This window comes from Aotus nancymaae, unplaced genomic scaffold, assembly GCF_030222135.1.
Source record: "Aotus nancymaae isolate 86718 unplaced genomic scaffold, 86718_ANA_hifiasm-v0.15.2.pri h1tg000006l, whole genome shotgun sequence".
In the NCBI taxonomy this organism is placed as follows: Eukaryota; Metazoa; Chordata; class Mammalia; order Primates; family Aotidae; genus Aotus; species Aotus nancymaae.
Genome location: NW_026988417.1, coordinates 87,493,897 through 87,514,701, shown reverse-complemented (window position 1 = coordinate 87,514,701; position 20,805 = coordinate 87,493,897). Strand labels below are relative to the sequence as shown.

The 20,805-nt window shown below is 39.3% G+C and overlaps 1 long non-coding RNA gene across 1 annotated transcript in view; it reads left to right on the top strand.

The window, feature by feature from the left end:
* Positions 1-19,372, top strand: part of LOC105707004 (uncharacterized) — a 28,280-nt gene extending 8,908 nt beyond the window's left edge. Inside the window, exon 3 of the long non-coding RNA XR_001104979.3 lies at positions 18,946-19,372. This is a non-coding gene — a long non-coding RNA (uncharacterized LOC105707004). The remainder of the gene's footprint in view (positions 1-18,945) is intronic.
* Positions 19,373-20,805: the final 1,433 nt, after the last annotated feature.

The following is a 20,805-nucleotide window of genomic DNA, read 5'->3' as shown; positions in this document are numbered from 1 at the left end:
TTCTCTTAAATTGATAGAATTGTTTTAGGCTAGTAGAGAAAAGAAATTTAAATTCTATCCCATAATTTTACAGACTGTGCCTTATTTAAATTTGTAAAGTTTTTGACATGGTGTTAATGTCAGAAATAATATTGAATATTACCACATTAACTATAAGAAGACATTTTAGGATTTTTTTTTTGCTATTCCTAATTATAAGACTAATGTATGCATTGAAATGTTCATGGAAATGCATATTCATGGAAAGCTATACAGATTTTCATCCTACAAATCATGAAGACAGTGATGTCCAGGACATAATTGCAAGATGAAGCCCAAGCCTTCTGGCAATATTCAAGGAATCTTGAAAGTTTCATGCTACTTTTAATGGAAAGGAAAATGACAGAACCAAAGTCAAAGGAGGAAAGAAAAAAAGAGAAAACAAGTCCTGTAAGTAACAACAACAACAAAAATAGCAGGGATGAAGGAAAAAAAATCAAAGAGGAAATCACATTCTAAAATACATCTTTTCTTTCTGGCAGCAGAATTTTAACACACAAGATCAAATTTGTGATTTTGTTAAGTAGCACTATTCATTAAGATGAGCTAGATATTTACATAGTAAGTCAGAATGACATGAAGTATTAAAGATCTGATTGTAACTCACCTGCTTAAAAACTGTAAAAGTTCTCATTTGCCTACAGAATAAACCTATACATTCTAGAAGGACCTTCAGAGCCCATATTGATCTGGTCTCAGCATTTTTTTTTAGCCCTTTATTCTAGCCCCACAGACTGCCCCCCAACTATTTTTATACTCCCACCTTTTCTCTTGGCTGTTATACCATCTGGCCCCTTTCATCATCTGGCCTTCACCTTCTAGACCCTAGTCAAAATATTTCTTTCTCCAGGAATATTGGTCACTGTTTCTCACACTTCTACATTATCACTCTCACGTATTTTATACCTTTGCATATTCTTAACACATGGTAGTGTGCCTGGCCTATAATAGGTGCTCAGTATATCTTGGCTGTTGAATGACAATAGAACCTCACAGTGGACTTAAAATCATGAAGCTGAATCTTAGAATATCTATAGATTCCCAACTGTATTGGCCACCCCAAAAAAGATCTTTTGAAACAAAAATTAGCATCCTACAAATGGGCTGTGTAGGCAGCAAGTACATGGGGTTTTGTTTCCAATTTATAAATATTTTAAATTAATTTTTTTAAACACAGGAATGAAAATTCACACAAGTTCAAAATGGCATCAGTGTGACCTGAGTAGAAATTTTAATGAGGTGTGGGATGGGAAGGGCCCAGATGATGGAAGTCTAGTTAAGCATGGGAGTTGCTGCCTGGAGGCAAGGTGGGTGTGATGGTAAAATTTCTTTATTCCTGGCTGAGGAATTGAAAGACTATAATCTCCAACAGGTAGAAAACAGTCATCAAATCATCACATTGCTGGCCAGGGCAGTTGCTCATGACTGTAATCCCAGCACTCTGGGAGGCCGAGGCAGGTGGATCACTTGAGATCAGGAGTTCAAGACCAGTCTGGCCAAGATGGTGAAATCCCATCTCTACTCCCAGGCAAGCAGGGTCTGGAGTGGACCTCCAGCAAACTCCAGCAGACCTGCAGCAGAGGGGCCCGACTGTTAGAAGGAAAACTAACGAACAGAAATAGTTTCAACATCAACAGAGAGGACATCCACACAGAGACCCCATTCAAAGGTCACCAACTTCAAAGACCAAAGGTAGATAAATCCAGGAAGATGGGAAGAAACCAGCACAAAAAGGCTGAAAGTTCCAAAAACCAGAATACCTCTTCTCCTCCAAGGGATCACAACTCCTCACCAGCAAGGGAACAAAACTGAACGACGTAACAAGAACACACTTGGCCTAAGAGACCCCCACTCAGGTGGCACTGAAGGAATTGAGAGGCAGACACCCAGATAGAATAACTAAGTGGGACTATCTAGGGGGCCAACAGCCTTCCAAGCTGAGAGCCTCAGGGGGCTGACAGCATTCTGGGCTGAGGGCCTCAAACAGACTCTGACCCACATATTTATTCTCTCTGAACAGGTAATCATTATTAACAAACAGATGTTTGGTATTTTCTCATAGAACAAAAATAAACCAGATAGGCAGCTGGTGCTGCTTACCACTGATCACAGACAAACCAAAAAGTATTCTCCACGAGGGAGCCACGGGGGAAGGGTCACATATCCCATGCTTAAAGAATTGTTTTAACTGGTGTATTGTATACATACACTGTCTTGCTACTTTAGAATGCCCCAGAGAGTTTTCCACTGGGCAAGGGGGTTGGGGCAGCTAGGTTTTCCTTGCCATCATTCTTCTTAGCAAACAGTATATTCTATCATACACTCTGCATTTCTCAGCAATCATACACTCAGCATTTCTCAACAACAGAGAATGAGTTTGACAAATTAACAGAAGCAGGCTTCAGAAGGTGAGTAATAACAAACTTATACGAGCTAAAGGAGCATGTTCTAACCCAATGCAAGGAAGCTAAGAACCTTGAAAAGAGGTTAGACAAAATGCTATCCAGAATGACCAGTGTAGAGAAGAACATAAACAAACCAATGGAACTGAAAAACACAGCAGGAGAACTTTGTGAAACATACACAAGTTTGAATAGCCAAATTGATCAAGCAGAAGAAAGGATATCAAAGATTGAAGATCAACTCAATGAAATAAAGTGAGAAGGCTGGGCTCAGTGGCTCATGCCTATAATCCCAGCACTTTGGCAGGCTGAGGCAGGCAGATCACCTGAGGTCAGGAGTTTGAGACCAGCCTGGCCAACATGGTGAAACTCTGTCTCTACTAAAAATACAAGAATTAGCTGGGCCTGGTGGCAGGCATCTGTAATCCAAGCTACTTGGGAGACTGAGACAGGAGAATTGCTTGAACCCAGGAGGTGGAGGTTGCAGTGAGCTGAGATTGTGCCATTGCACTCCAGCATGGGAGACATGAGAGAGACTTCATCACAAAAATAAATAAATAAATACAGAGAAAACAAGATTAGAGAAAAAAGAGTGAAAAGAAATGAACAAAGCCTCTAAGAAATATGGGATTATGTGAAAAGACCAAATCTACGTTTGATTGGTGTACATGAAAGTGACAGGGAGAATGAAAATAAATTGGAAAACACTCTGCAGGATACTATCCAGGAGAACGTCCCCAACCTAGCAAGGCAGGCCAACATTCAAATTCAGGAAATGCAGAGAGCACCACAAAGATACCCCTCAAGAAGAGCAACCCCAAGACACATAATCATCAGATTCACCAGGGTTGAAATGAAGGAAAAAAATGCTAAGAGAAGCAAGAGAGAAAGGTTGGGTCACCCACAAAGGGAAGCCCATCAGACTCACAGTGGAACGCTGCAGAAACCCTACAAGCCAGAAGAGAGTGGGGGCCAATATTCAACATTCTTAAAGAAAAGAATTTTCAAACCAGAATTTCATATCAAGCCTAACAAAGCTTTATAAGTGAGGGAGAAATAAAATCCTTTGTGGACAAGCAACTGCTTGCCTTACAAGAGCTCCTGAAGGAAGTACTAAACGTGGAAAGGAACAACCTGTACCAGCCACTGCAAAAACATACCAAATTGTAAAGACCATTGATGCTATGAAGAAACTGCATCAACTAATGGGCAAAACAACCAGCTAGTATCATAATGCCAGGATCAAATTCAAACATAACAATATTAACCTTAAGTATAAATGGACTAAATGCCCCAATTAAAAGACACAGACTGGCAAATTGAATTAAGAGTCAAGAAGCAATGGTGTGCTGTATTCAGGAGACCCATCTCACATGCAAAGACACACATAGGCTCAAAATAAAGGGATGGAGGAAGATTTACCAAGCAAATAGCGAAAAAAAAAAAAAAAGGGCAGGGGTTGCAATCCTAGTCTCTGATAAAACAGACTTTAAACCAACAAAGATCAAAATAGACAAGGGCATCACATAATGGTAAAGCGATCAACGCAACAAGAAGACCTAACTATCCTAAATATATATGTACTCAATACAGGAGCACCCAGATACATAAGCAAGTTCTTAAAGACCTACAAAGAGACTTAGACTCCCACACAATAACAGTGGGAGACTTTAACACCCCACTGTCAATATTAGACAGATCAACAAGATAGAAAATTAACAAAGATATCCAGGACTTGAACTCAGATCTGGGCCAAACAGACCTAATAGACATCTACAGAACTCTCCACCCCAAATCCAGAGAATATACATTGTTCTCAGTACCATATCATATTTATTCTAAAATTAACCCATAATTGGAAGTAAAACACTCCTCAGCAAATGCAAAAGAATGGAAATGATAACAATCTCTCAGACCACAGTGCAACCAAATTAGAACTTGGTATTAAAAAACTCACTCAAAACTGCACAACTACATGGAAACTGAACAACCTACTCCTGAAGGACTACTGGATAAATAATAGAATGAAGGCAGAAATAAAGATGTTCTTTGAAACCAATGAGAACAAAGACACAATGTACCAGAATCTCTGGGACACATTTAAAGCATGGAGTAGAGGGAAATTTATAGCACTAAATGCTTACAACAGAAAGGAGGAAAAATCTCAAATCAGCACCATAACATCCTGATTAAAAGAACTAGAGGAGCAAGAACAAACAAACTCAAAAGCTAGCAGAAGACAAGAAATAACCAAGATCAGAGCAGAAATGAAGGAGATAGAGACACACAAAACTATTCAAAAAAATCAAAGAATCAATTATTTTTTTAAAAAAATCAACAAAATAAATAGACCACTAGCCAGAATAATAAAGAAGAAAAGACAGAAGAATCAAATAGATGCAGTAAAAAGTGATAAAGGGGATATCACCACTGATTACACAGAAATACAAACTACCATCAGAAAATACTACAAACACCTCTGTGCAAATAAACCAGACAATCTAGATGAAATGAATAAATTCCTGGACACTTTCACCCTCCCAAGACTAAACCAGGAAGAAGTTGAATCTCTGAATAGACCAATAACAAGGTCTGAAATTGAGGCAGCAATTAATAGCCTACCAACCAAAAAAAAGTCCAGGACCAGATGGGTTCACAGCCAAATTCTACCAGAGGTACAAAGAGGAGCTGGTACCATTCCTTCTGAAACTACTCCAAACAACAGAAAAAAAGGGAATTCTCCGTAACTCATTTTATGAGACCAACATCATACTGATACCAAAACCTGGCAGAGACACAACTAAAAAAGCAAATTTCGGCCGGGCATGGTGGCTCACACCTATAATCCCAGCACTTTGGGAGGCAGAGGTAGGCAGATCACAAGGTCAAGCAGTTGAGACCATCCTGGCCAATATGGTAAAACCCCATTTCTACTAAAAAATACAAAAATTAGCTGGGCATGGTGGCACGTGCCTGTAGTCCCAGCTACTCAGGAGCCTGAGGCAGGAGAATCGCTTAAACCCAGGAGGCAGAGGTTGCAGTGAGCCCAGATTGTGCCACTGCACTCCAGCCTGATGACAGAGTGAGACTTCATCTCAAAAAAAAAGAAAATTTCAGGCCAATATCCATGATTAACATTGATATGATAATCCTAAATAAAATACTGGCAAAACGAATCCAACAGCACATCAAAAATCTCATCCGTCACGATCAAGTCAGCTTCATCCCTGGGATGGAAGGCTAGTTCAACAAACATAATCCATCACATAAACAGAACCAAAGACAAAAAAAAAACACATGATTATCTCAATAGATTCAGAGAAGGCCTTCAACAAAATTCAACAGTGTTTATGCTAAAAACTCTCATTAAACTAGGTATTGATGGAATGTATCTCAAAATAATAAGAGCTATTTATGATAAATCTACAGCCAATATCATACTGAATGGGCAAAAACTGGAAGCATTCCCTTTGAAATCTGGCACTAGACAAGGATGCCATCTCTCACTCCTATTCAACATACTATTGTAAGTTCTGGCCAGTGCAATCAGGAAAGAAAAAGAAATAATGAATATTCAATTAGGAAAAAGGAAGTGAAATTGCCTCTATTTGCAGATAACATAATTGTATGTTTAGAAGTCCCCATCATCTCAGCCCCAAATCTCCTTAAGCTGATAAGCAACTTCAACAAAGTCTCAGGATACAAAATCAATGTGCAAAAAATCACCAGATTTCTATACACCAATAACAGACAAACAGAGAACCAAATCATTAGTGAACTCCCATTCACAATTGTTACAAAGATAATGAAATACCTAGGAATACAACTAACAAGGGAGGTGAAGGACCTCTTCAAGGAGAACTATAAACCACTGCTCAAGGAAATAAGAGAGGACACAAACAGATAGAAAAACATTCCATGCTCATGGATAGGAAGAATCAATATCATATAAATGGTTATACTGCTAAGAGTAATTTATAGACTCAATGCTATTCCCATCAAGCTACCATTGACTTTCTACACAGATTTGGAAAAAAAAAAAAAAAAGCACCTTAAATTTCATATGGAACCAAAAAAGAGCCCACATAGCCAAGACAATCCTAAGCAAATAAAACAAAGCTGGAGGTATATCACGCTACCTGACTTCAAACTATACTACAAGGCTATAGTAACAAAAACAGCATGGTACTAGTTCCAAAACAGAGATATAGACCAATTGAATAGAATAGAGGCCTCAAAAATAACACCACACATCTACAACCATCTGATCTTTGACAAACCTGACAAAAACAAGAAATGAAGAAAGGATTCCCTATTTAATAAATGGTGCTGGGAAAACTGGCTAGCCATATGCAGAAAGCTGAAACTGGATCCCTTCCTTACACCTTATACAAAAATTAACTACAGATGGATTAAAGATTTAAACATAAGACCTAACACTAAAAACCCTAGAAGAAAACCTAGGCAATACCATTCAGGATATAGGCATAGGCAAGGACTTCATGACTAAAACACCAAAAGCAATAGCAACAAAAGCCAAAATACACAAATGGGATCTAATTAAACTCAAGAGTTTATGCACAGCAAAATAAACTATCATTAGAGTGAACCAACAACCCCAGAATGGGAAAAAAATTTTGCAATCTATCCATCTGACAAAGGGCTAATATCGAGACTCTACAAAGAACTTAAACAAATTTACAAGAAAAAACAAACAGCCCCATCAAAAAGTGGGCTAAGGATATGAACAGACACTTCTCAAAAGAAGACATTTATGAGGCCAACAGACATATTTTAAAAAGAGCTCATGATCACTGGTCATTCGAGAAATGCAAATCAAAACCACATTGAGATACCATCTCATGCCAGTTAGAATGGCAATCATTAAAAAAGCAGGAGACAACAGATGCTGGAGAGGATGTGGAGAAATAGGAACGTTTTTACAGTTGGTGGGAGTGTAAATTGGTTCAACCATTGTGGAAGACAGTGTGGTGATTCCTCAAGGATCTAGAAGTAGACATACCATTTGACCCAGCAATCCCATTACTGAGTATGTACCCAAAGGAGTATAAATCATTCTGCTATAAAGACACATGCACACATATGTTTGCTGCAGCACTGGTCACAATAGCAAAGATTTGGAACCAACCCAAATGCCCACCAATGATAGACTAGATAGAGAAAATGTGGCACATATATACCATGGTATACTATGCAGCCATAAAAAAGGATGCAGATGGGTTCATGTCCTTTGCAGGGACATGGATGAAGATGGAAACCATCATTTTCAGCAAACTGACACAGGAACAGAAAACCAGACACTGCATGTTCTCACTCATAAGTGGGTGTTGAACAATGAGAACACATGGACTCAGGGAAGGGAACATCAAACACTGGGGCCTGTCAGGGGGTGGGGGCTACAGGAGGGAAAGCATGGGGTGGCAGGCTAGGGAAGGGATAGCATTAGGAGAAATACCTAATGTAGATGATGGTGTGATGGATGCAGCAAACCACCATGGCACATGTATACCTATGTAACAAACCTGCACGTTCTGCACGTGTATCCCAGAACTTAAAATATAATAATAAAAATTTTAAAAATACAAAAACTGGCTGGGTATGGTGGCATGCACCTGTAGTCCCAGCTGCTTGAGGGGCTGAAGCAAGAGAATAGCGTGACCTGGGAGATGGAGGTTGCAGTGAGCCAAGATCATGCCACTGCATTCTAGCCTGTGCGACAGATTGAAACTCCCTCAAAAATAAAAAAATCACACTGCTGAGCATGTGTGAGCATTCTTACATTCTGAACAGAAAGTATCCCAAGATGTTTTCTGATGCACATGAAAGCTCCTTGAGTACATACAGAATTAGTAATCTGATATCTAGCATATATCACAGATTTCACAAACATATGAAGACTGGATGAATAACATAATGTAACAATGTACATCAATTTCTGGTATTACCGTCTCACCCACCAAATGCTATTACAGCAGAATAAGGACAGAATTGATTCTTCTTACGCACAGTCTTATTACTGACCAAATAAAATTGGAGTGAACTTAAATAAGAACGATAATAGGAGGATCGATCCAAGATGGCCACTTAAGAGGAAGTCGGGATTGCAGCTCCGAGAGAAGGCGCAGAGGGTGAGTGGACGCCGCATTTCCAGACGGACTTTTACTGCCCACAGACCAGGAGATTCACAGGAGGAAAAGCCCCACGGGTCTCCAGTGCTGCTGGTTTGAGCGGAGTGGCCGCTCAGCCTACGCCCTGGAGCGGGGGGCAGTGGCTTCTTGCGCAGAGCGAGAGAGACAGAGTTCCCTCTGAGCCAGAAAGGGGAACTGAAGCAGGGAGCCAAGCCAGGAGACCCCCGGGCAAGGGAGTGCCACGAATCTCAGAGCCGCTGCTTCGGCTGACGCAGCGGCACACAGGGCAGCGGATTTTAATTGCGCGGAGAAGCTCCCCGCATTCCCAGCGCCGCTGGTTGGACCGGAGCAGCCGCTCGGCCTGCACGGGGGGCGGGGAGCAGCGGCTCCTTGAAAAAAGTGAACGAGACTGTGTCCCCTCTGGGCCAGCAAGGGGAACTGTGGCAAGGAGGCAAGCCAAGAGATTACAGGACAAAGAGGGCCCCTCTGGAAACACGGCTGAACCCGGGACGGTCCAGCTCTGTGGGGGAGGGGCATCCTCCATCGGGAAACACCCTGCAGTTCCCGGGGCAATTTTCCGTAACCAAGACAACCCGCCACTACAGAGACTCCGTCACTACAGGGGCGGGCCAGCATAGCGGAAGCAGTTCTAAATACACCCACAGGACTGCAGGGAAGCTCACACGGAAGCTGGGCGGAGCCCACAGCAGCTCAGCGAAGCCTCTGCAGGCTGAGTGTGACTAGACTGCCACCTTGTGGGCAGGGAAAACGGTAGCAACACAGCTGAAAAACATAAAGTGCTAAACCCCTGGGCCAGAACACCTGGGGAGAAGAAAAGGGGGTTTATGAGTTCAGCTGCTGCAGACTTAAAATTACCAAAATCAGAAAGACAGCAACTACAAAGTCAATAGGCGGATAAATCCACAAAGATGGGAAGAAACCAGCGCAAAAAGGATGAAAACACCCAAAACCAGAACACCTCTCCCCCTACAAGGCAGCATAACTCCTCACCAGCACGGGAACAAGACTGGACGGAGAATGAGTGTGATGAAATGACAGAATCAGCTTTCAGAAAATGGATAATAAGAAACTTCTGTGAGCTAAAAGAACATGTTCTAACCCAATGCAAAGAAACTAAGAACCTTGAAAAAAGACTTGATGAAATGCTAACGAGAATGGACAACTTAGAGAGGAATATGAATGAATTGATGGAGCTGAAAAACACAACACGAGAACTTCGCGAAGCATGTACAAGTTTCAACAGCAGAATTAACCAAGCAGAAGAAAGGATATCAGAAGTTGAAGATCAACTCAATGAAATAAAACGAGAAGAGAAGATTAGAGAAAACAAGGTAAAAAGGAATGAACAGAGTCAACAAGAAATATGGGACTACGTGAAAAGACCTAATCTACGTTTGATAGGTGTACCTGAATGTGACGAAGAGAATGCATCCAAGCTGGAAAATACTCTTCAGGATATTATCCAGGAAAACTTCCCCAACCTAGCAAGGCAGGCCAATATTCAAGTCCAGGAAATACAGAGAACACCACAAAGATATTCCTCTAGAAGAGCAACCCCAAGGCACATAATCATCAGATTCACCAGGGTTGAAATGAAGGAGAAAATACTAAGGGCAGCCAGAGAGAAAGGTCGGGTTACCCACAAAGGGAAACACATCAGACTCACAGCAGATCTCTCAGCAGAAACCCTACAGGCCAGAAGAGAGTGGGGGCCGATATTCAACATCCTTAAAGAAAAGAACTTTCAACCCAGAATTTCATATCCAGCCAAACTAAGCTTCATAAGTGAAGGAAAAATAAAATCCTTTGTGAACAAGCAAGTACTCACAGATTTCATCACCACCAGACCAGCTTTACAAGAGCTCCTGAAGGAGACACTACACATAGAAAAAAACAACCAGCACCAGCCACTCCAAAAACGCACGAAATGGTAAAGAGCAGCAACACAATGAAGAATCTCCATCAACCAATGGGCAAAACAGCCAGCTAGCATCAAAATGACAGGACCAAACTCACACATAACAATATTAACCCTAAATGTAAATGGACTAAATGCCCCAATCAAAAGACACAGACTGGCAAATTGGATAAAAAGCCAAAACCCATCACTGTGCTGTATCCAGGAAACCCACCTCACATGCAAGGATACACAAAGGCTCAAAATAAAGGGATGGAGGAAGATTTACCAAGCAAATGGAGAGCAAAAAAAAGCAGGAGTTGCAATTCTCATCTCTGATAAAATAGACTTTAAAGCAACAAAGATCAAAAGAGACAAAGAAGGACATTACATAATGGTAAAAGGATCAATACAACAAGAAGAGCTAACGATCCTAAATATATATGCACCTAATACAGGAGCACCCAGATACATAAGGCAAGTTCTTAAAGACTTACAAAGAGACATAGACTCCCACACATTAATACTGGGAGACTTCAACACACCATTGTCAATATTAGACAGATCAACGAGACAGAAAATTAATAAGGATATCCAGGACTTGAACTCAGACGTGGAACAAGCAAACCTAATAGATATTTACAGAACTCTCCAGCCCAAATCCAGAGAATATACATTCTTCTCAGCACCACATCACACCTACTCTAAAATTGACCACATAATTGGAAGTAAATCACTCCTCAGCAAATGCAAAAGAACAGAAACCATAACAAACAGTCTCTCAGACCACAGTGCAATCAAGTTAGAACTCAGAATTCAGAAGCCAACCCAGAACCGCACATCCTCATGGAAATTGAACAACTTTCTCCTGAATGTTGACTGGATAAACACTGAAATGAAGGCAGAAATAAAGATGTTCTTCGAAACCAACGAGAATGAAGACACCACATACCAGAATCTCTGGGACACATTTAAAGCAGTCTCTAGAGGAAAATATATAGCAATAAGTGCCCACATGAGAAGAAAGGAGAGAACTAAAATTGACACCCTATCATCAAAATTGAAAGAGCTAGAGGAGCAAGATCAAAAAAACTCAAAACCTAGCAGAAGACAAGAAATAACTAAGATCAAAGCAGAAATGAAGGAGATAGAGACACGAAAAACCCTACAAAAAATCAATAAATCCAGGAGCTGGTTTTTTGAAAAGATCAACAAAATAGACAGACCACTAGCCAAACTAATAAAAAAGAAAAGAGAGAATAACCAAATAGATGCAATAAAAAATGATAAAGGGGATATCACCACAGATGCCACAGAAATTCAAACCATCATCAGAGATTATTACAAACAACTCTATGCACATAAATTAGAAAACCTGGAAGAAATGGATAAATTCCTGGACAGTAGTCTCCTCCCATGCCTAAACCAGGAAGAAGTCGAAACCCTGAATAGACCAATAACAAGGTCTGAAGTCGAGGCAGCAATTAAGAGCCTACCACCCAAAAAAAGCCCAGGCCCAGATGGTCTCACAGCCGAATTCTACCAGACATACAAAGAGGAACTGGTACCATTCCTACTGAAACTATTCCAAATAATCCAAAAAGAGGGAATCCTTCCCAAATCATTTTATGAGACCAACATCATCCTAATACCAAAACCCGGCAGAGACTCAAAAAGAAAAGAAAACTACAGGCCAATATCCATGATGAACATAGATGCAAAAATCTTCAATAAAATACTGGCAAGCCGATTACAACAGCACATCAAAAAGCTTATCCACCATGATCAAGTAGGATTCATCCCGGGGATGCAAGGCTGGTTCAATATACGCAAGTCTATAAATGTAATTCACCACATAAACAGAACCAAAGACAAAAACCACATGATTATCTCAATTGATGCAGAGAAGGCCTTCGACAAAATTCAACAACCCTTTATGCTAAAAACCCTCAATAAACTAGGTATCGATGGAACGTATCTCAAAATAATAAAAGCTATTTATGACAAACCGACAGCCAATATCATACTGAATGGGCAAAAACTGGAAGCATTCCCTTTGAAATCTGGCACTAGACAAGGATGCCCTCTCTCACCACTCCTATTCAATATAGTACTGGAAGTTCTAGCCAGAGCAATCAGGCAAGAAAAAGAAATAAAGGGTATTCAATTAGGAAAGGAGGAAGTCAAATTGTCTCTATTTGCAGACGACATGATTGTATATCTAGAAGACCCTATCACCTCAGCCCAAAATCTCCTGAAACTGATAAGCAACTTCAGCAAAGTCTCAGGATACAAAATCAATGTGCAAAAATCACAAGCATTCCTATACACCAATAATAGACTTAAAGAGAGCCAAATCAAGAACGAACTGCCATTCACAATTGCTACAAAGAGAATAAAATACCTAGGAATACAACTAACAAGGAACGTAAAGGACCTCTTCAAGGAGAACTACAAATCACTGCTCAACGAAATAAGAGAGGACACAAACAGATGGAGAAACATTCCATGTTCATGGTTAGGAAGAATTAATATCGTGAAAATGGCCATACTGCCCAAAGTAATTTACAGATTCAACGCTATCCCCATCAAGCTACCAATGACCTTCTTCACAGAACTGGAAAAAACCACCTTAAACTTCATATGGAACCAAAAGAGAGCCCGCATAGCCAAGTCAATTCTAAGCAAAAAGAACAAAGCAGGAGGCATCACACTACCGGACTTCAAACTCTACTACAAGGCTACAGTAATCAAAACAGCATGGTACTGGTACCAAAACAGAGATATAGACCAATGGAACAGAACAGAGACGTCGGAGGCGACACAACATATCTACAACCACCTGATCTTTGACAAACCTGAAAAAAACAATCAATGGGGAAAGGATTCCATGTTCAATAAGTGGTGTTGGGAAAACTGGCTAGCCATATGCAGAAAGCAGAAACTGGACCCCTTCCTGACACCTTACACTAAAATTGACTCCAGATGGATTAAAGACTTAAACATAAGACGTAACACCATAAAAACACTAGAAGGAAACCTAGGCAAAACCATTCAGGACATAGGCGTAGGCAAGGACTTTATGACCAAAACACCAAAAGCATTGGCAACAAAAGCCAAAATAGACAAATGGGACCTAATCAAACTCCACAGCTTTTGCATGGCAAAAGAAACAGTCAATAGAGTGAATCGGCAACCAACAGAATGGGAAAAAATTTTTGCAGCCTACCCATCTGACAAAGGGCTGATATCCAGAATTTACAATGAACTAAAAAAGATTTACAAGAAAAAAACAAACAAGCCCATTCAAAAATGGGCGAAGGATATGAACAGATACTTTACAAAAGAAGACATACATGAGGCCAACAAACATATGAAAAAATGCTCATCATCACTGGTCATTAGAGAAATGCAAATCAAAACTACATTGAGATACCATCTCACGCCAGTTAGAATGGCGATCATTAAAAAATCTGGAGACAACAGATGCTGGAGAGGATGTGGAGAAATAGGAACACTTTTACACTGTTGGTGGGAGTGTAAATTAGTTCAACCACTGTGGAAAACAGTGTGGCGATTCCTCAAGGACCTAGAAATAGAAATTCCATTTGACCCAGCAATCCCATTACTGGGCATATATCCAAAGGATTATAAATCGTTCTACTATAAGGACACATGCACACGAATGTTCATTGCAGCACAGTTTACAATAGCAAAGACCTGGAACCAGCCCAAATGCCCATCGATGATAGACTGGACAGGAAAAATGTGGCACATATACACCATGGAATATTATGCAGCCATTAAAAAGGAGGAGTTCACATCCTTCGTAGGGACATGGATGAACCTGGAAAACATCATTCTCAGCAAACTGACACAAGAACACAAAATCAAACACCACATGTTCTCACTCATAGGCGGGTGTTGAACAAGGAGAACACGTGGACACAGGGAGGGGAGCACTATACACGGGGGTCTGTTGGGGGGGAGGGGGGATAGTGGGGGGGTGGGGAGTTGGGGAGGGATAGCATGGGGAGAAATGCCAGATATAGGTGAAGGGGAGGGAGGCAGCAAATCATACTGCCAGGTGTGCACCTGTGCAACAACCTTGCATGTTATTCACATGTACCCCAAAACCTAAAATGCAATAAAAAAAAAAAAAAAAGAACGATAATAATACGGTAAAAATAATGGCCATTATTTCTTCATTGCTTACTATGTGCCAGTTACTGTAGAGCTTATTTTGTTATTTAATCAGAGATACTATTAATACCATCATTTTACAGATGAAGAAAATGAGATTTTGGTAAACTAAGTAACTTTGCCAAGTCACAGAGCAGTATGTGATGGAGTGGATATTTAAAGCCGGGATTTTTAAGGTGTATATCTCACTCTTAACTAGAACAGCCCCTTAGACTTTCTGAATATGGACACACACTTATCTATAGTTTAAAGCACAAGCTAATCCATGAGATGAGGCACTTCTAAATGGATCAATCATTTTGTTCTTTTCGCTGTTAGTGATAGATGTTTCTAGAACTAAGGACTTACCTTCGAACATTGTGTTATTGTGAAACAAAAGAGATAAACCGTTAATGATTGAAGATATTTTATAATGTTTTATTGCCTTAAAGTTGCTTCACTGTTCTTACCTGTGGACATGATGTCACAGATCATAAAATGCTAATGACAAGGCTATCATGCAGGTATCATAGAGGACTTTTAATATCATTTGATTTTAAAGATAAAACTTTTATGCTAGATTGAAATCCCAACATTAAGAAGAAGTAAAGAAATACTTTAACTTGGCATCTTCCTTTCCTTCTGTTGAAGGTTTTAAACCATTGAAATTATATTGATTTTTTTCATGCTAAATTACTCTTATGTTTTGTTTTATACCTATAAAAGCCTTTTCAATTATCACATACACTTTCCATGCTTTATTTTGATATTTTTGATGTTACTTGTGTTTGAATAAATCACTTATGCATCAGTAATATATATATTTTTTAACTTTTATTTTAAATTCAGGGGTACAGTGTAGGTTTGTTACATAGGTAAACTTGTGTTATGGTGGTTTGTTGTACAGATTATTTCATCACTCAGGTATTAAGCCTGGTACCCATTAGTTATTTTTCCTGATCCTCTCCCTCCTCCCACCCTCCACCTTCTGAAAGGCCCCAGTATGTGTTGTTCCTCTCTCCATGTCCCTTTCTCCTCCACTAGTTACTAAACTTCTTGAGGTTGGGACTGTATCTTTGCAGTTTGTGCCCCTAGCATTTAGCACACTCTGTAGCACATTAACCAACATTACATACTTGCTCAATGAATAGACAAATCATACTATCTATATTGAGAACACATAGGTCAGAATTAAAGAATAAATAGGTCAGGCTCAGTAGCTTACGTCTGTAATCCCAGCACTTTGGGAGGCCAAGATGAGTAGATCACGAGGTAGGAGTTCGAGACCAGCCTGGCCAATATGCTGAAACCCCGTCTTTACTAAAAATACAAAAAATCAGTTGGACGTGGTGGCCTGCACCTGTAGTCCCAGCTGCTCAGGAAGCTGAGGAAGGAGAATTGCTTGAAACCAGGAGGCAGAGGTTGCAGTGAGCTGAAATCACACCACTGCACTCCAGCCTGGGTGGCAGAGCAAGACTTCATCTCAAAATAAAATAAAATAAAATAAAAAACCACGCTGATACCTTAATATGAATTCTCAAACAGAAACACATAATACTTCTCACCTCAAGTATTAACCCTGCAAGAAAGAAAATTCTGAAAGCCGACAAGAAGTCTGGTGCCTAGTGACAATGGTCTACTGTGCACATGATACAGAAACTGAAGACAGTGTTTGGAATGGTGCTATGAAGCCAAGGACACTGAACAATCATGATGAATGTTCTCTGGACAGTAAAAAATCCACTTGGAAAAAAGCTTCTTTTGCTTTGAACACTCATTAATAAAGTTGCTGCCTTATTCTGCCCTAGTTATAGTTTTCTTGAAGAGAAAGCAACCGAACAAAAAATTTATGACAATGAGGGCATATTTTTTAAATTGACAAATAATAATTGTATATTTTTATGTTTTACAACATGATATTTTGCTATGGGTATACATTGTGGCATAGCTCAATCAAGATAATTAATATGTGAATTACCTCACATCCTCTTATTTTTGTCGTAAGAATAATCAGAATCTAGTAGTCTTTTTTTTTTTTTTTTTTTTTGAGACAGAAATCTCGCTCTGTCACCAGGCTGGAGTGCAGTGGCGTGATCTCGGCTCACTTCAACCTCCGCCTCCCGGGTTCAAGCGATTCTCCTGTCTCAGCCTCCAGAGTAGCTGGGACTACAGGAGCGCACCACCACACCTGGTTAATTTTTGTATCCTTAGTAGAGATGGGGTTTCACCATGTTGGCCAGGATGGTGACAATCTCCCGACCTTGTGATCTGCCTACCTCAGCCTCCCAAAGTGCTGGGATTATAGGCTGAGCCACTGCTCCCGGCCTCTAGTAGTAATTTTTAAAGATACAATACATTGCTATTAACTATGGTCACCATATTTTGAAGTCATATCTTCTGCCTAATTGAAATTTCGTATGCATCAACAAACATTTCTCCAATTCCCCCACCCGCCAGCCCTTGGTAACCACCATTTTACTCTTTGACATACTAATTTAATATCCTTTAGATATATACCCATAAGTGGGATTGCTGGATCATATGGTAGTTTTATTTTTAATATTTTATGAAGCCCCCGTGGTGTTTTTCATAATGGCTATTTTAATTTACATTCTTACCAAAAAGCCTTACCTTTCCGCATCTTCACCAGCAACACTTATCTTTTGTACTCTCAATCATAGCCATTCTAACAAGCATGATGTGATATCTCATTGTGATTTTAACTGGCATTTCTCTGATGATAGTGGTGGCAAGACTTTTTTCACAAACCTGTTGGCCATTTGTATACCTTCTTTTAAAAATATCTATTCAGGTCCTTTGTCCATTTTTAAATTGAGGTGTTTTCTAATGAAATGAATTCATTATATATTTTGGATATTATCTCTTATTAGACGGTTAGCCCTCTATAAGATGTTTAATCTCCAAATATTTTCTCTTCTTCCATAGGTTGTCCCTTCACCTGCTGATTGTTGCCTTTGCTGTGCAGAAGCTTTTTAGTTTGATATAATCTCATTTATCTGTTTTTATTTTACCTAGATTTTAGAGTCATATCCAAAGGATCATTGCCCAGACCTATGTAATGCAGCTTCTCCCCTGTGTTTTCTTCTAGTAGTTTTACAGTTTCAGATCTTAGATTTAAGTCTTTGGTCTTTAAATTCTGAGTTAATGTTTTTAATATGGTGTGAGATGAGAATCTAATTTCATTCTTCTGCATGTGGATGTTCAGTTTTCTGAGCACCGTTCACTGAAGAGACTTTCCTTTCCCCATTGTGTGTTCTTGGCATCTTTGTCAAAAATCAATTGAGCGTAAATGCATGGATTTATTTCTGGGTGAGGGATTTTAATGACTTTCAAATCATTTGACAGAACATCTCACATGAATTATTACTACATCTGGAACTCATCATAACCTTAAAATTACTAATATTCCTAATTTCTACATTTAGCAGCTTGAAAATTTTGTACTTGTTATACAGCATTTGTGAAGGCAGGTAGATATGCATATAATATACATAAAATTAGTGTAGAGATAACCAAGGTAATAACCTCAATGCCATGTTTGTGGCCACTGGTGCTGTTTTAATGATCTTCATGCTCCAGGATGACTTCCCCATGGGAGTATAATAGAAGAGCGGGCATATATAACACTCAGGGAGGGGACAAGGTTAGGAATCCAATTATCTACACGCTTTACTGTCTGTTACACCAAAAAGACATAAACCTTAGATTTCCTTGTCATTCTGTTTTATTACTTACCTTCCCAGTTAATTTGTAATAGTTTGAAAGCATTATTTCAGCATACCCATGGAAAAATAGACTTCTGATTTGAAGATTCCTCTGTTTTACTCTTATTTAAAAAGGAGCAGCCTTACTTAAAAAGAATAGTCTTTCTATATAACTATGATCAAGCTAGATTGTATACAATCATATTCCACATGTATCATAATAGGTTTTGATACCATAAATACCAAATAGATCTTGATACAGTAGCAACAGGAAAGCCTTCATACCAAGATTTTTATTTCTTTAAAACTAAAAGCCAGGAAATTATTTTGGTTCTGGCTCTAATTTATATAATGTAGACCAAGGCTATGTCAATGTAAGTATTATTGGTTTGGAAATGAAAGAAGACTCAGACAGTTAAATTCCCAGTAGCCTAGCCACGCAGTTCTGTAAGCATAGGGAATTCATTAAACAGCAATTTGTAGTACCTTTTCTTAAGGTCTTGTTTGTTTTTCTTTTTGTTTTCTTGTAGAGCAAGATCTTACCAAATCCTTTAGTCATGGTCTGTTTTGTTGCACTCACATGGGTGTTACTGCGAAGGTGAAAAAGTAATGACTGCAACAGGAAAAAGAATTGGATGTGTCATGAATTATGGCCCTGTTTATACTTCTACTTTAACCATAATCACTTGTTTAAACAGAAAGTTCTGCATTTGAATTGTCACAATTGTGTATGTGTTATAAACATCTCATGTTTCACCCAGGCTGAGCCAACACTTGCTTTCGTTGACACTTATAATCGAGAAATAAAATCTTATACTGACACAAAATTATCCTTCATAAGAGAATATAAACAGAAGAGTGGTTCAAAAACGTACTAATTAATATTTCTACTATCATTTACTAACAAACATTTTTGTTTCCTCTTAAAATAAGTAAAACTTTATGACGTGCTAATAATTTAAAACTTTCTCCTTTATCTTTCAAAGGCTTATCTTCTCTTAATGTTTGACTTAGGTTTCTGATACTATTGATTTTGCCTTTAGAAAATTTTTCATATCCCAGCCAGGCACTGTGGCTCACACCTGTAATCCCAACATTTTGGGAGGTTGAGGCGGGCAAATCACTTGAGGTCAGGAGTTTGAGACCAGCCTGATCAATGTGGTGAAACCTAGTCTCTGCTAAAAATCCAAAAATTAGCCGGGTATGGTGGTGGGCACCTGTAGTTACAGCTACTTGGGAGGCTGAGACAGGAGAATCGCTTGAACCCAGGAGGCAGAGTTTACAGTGAGCCGAGATTGCATCACTGTACTCTAACCTGGGCAACAGAGCAAGACTCCATCTCAAAAAAAAAAAAAAATGTATATCCCTCTCCTATAGCATACAAATATAGGCACTAAGTATACATTGCATATCTTTTCTTAGATCAGATTCTAGTTCCTGTAATTTCCTTCTCCATTTTTTTTCTCATAGAGGGATTTATAAGATATAGGATTCACTTTTGTATACGGCATATTCTTTCACTTTGGTTTTCCTATGGAAACCAGTGTATTTTCATGGAAAACATACTAACTACTCTACCTTCCTAAGTACTACATCTGGATTGCAGCCTTCTTCTGAATGAGCACTATAATTACTACGTTCCCTAGACTTCTTCAGAACTATGAACAAGCAGAACTCCAGCATGCAACTCTCAGTAATCAGTAATCAAGTTCGACAGGATAATCAGCAACAACCAGCACAGGAAGTCAGTGTGTTTCTCTCACTCTCTAATAGCGATAATGTATTCGTGTTTTTATTATTGGGGACCTTCAAATCATTTTAAGTTCTACTGTGGTGTCAGTAAAACCAGAAAGACAACCAAGAATTTTATGGTATAAAATTGCCTTACTAACTGTGCCTGAGAAGATGAACAGAAAACAGTGATTAATGATCCTAATGGTCTAAGTAGAAGAATATTCAATTCCAAGTAAATTCTCACTCAAGATTTTTTACTATCTAATTTACCGAGCAGAGAACATACACAATTAATAATCTGAATTTTCAGTGTTTTCCTGTTATTTTTGGACTCATTAATTCAACAAATATTAAACATTGATATTATGCTGGATGCTGAGAATACATTAGGCAAGACAAAAATCTTGTTTCAATGGAGTGTAAAGTCCAAAGAGGGAGTTAGATAAAGCAGTTACTGAAGAGTGTGGTTGTTTATTCATGATTTATTAGCCACTGTGCTAAGTGTCAGGTATACAGTAGTGAGCAAGGCAGACAGGCCTCTGCCCTGGTAGGAGGTGTGTATTAAGTCCTAAGAGAGCAGCAAGCATTACATCTTGTCACACAGGGAGTACTTGAAACCATCTTTAGAGGACAGGGATGTTGTTCTAAAGACAGTG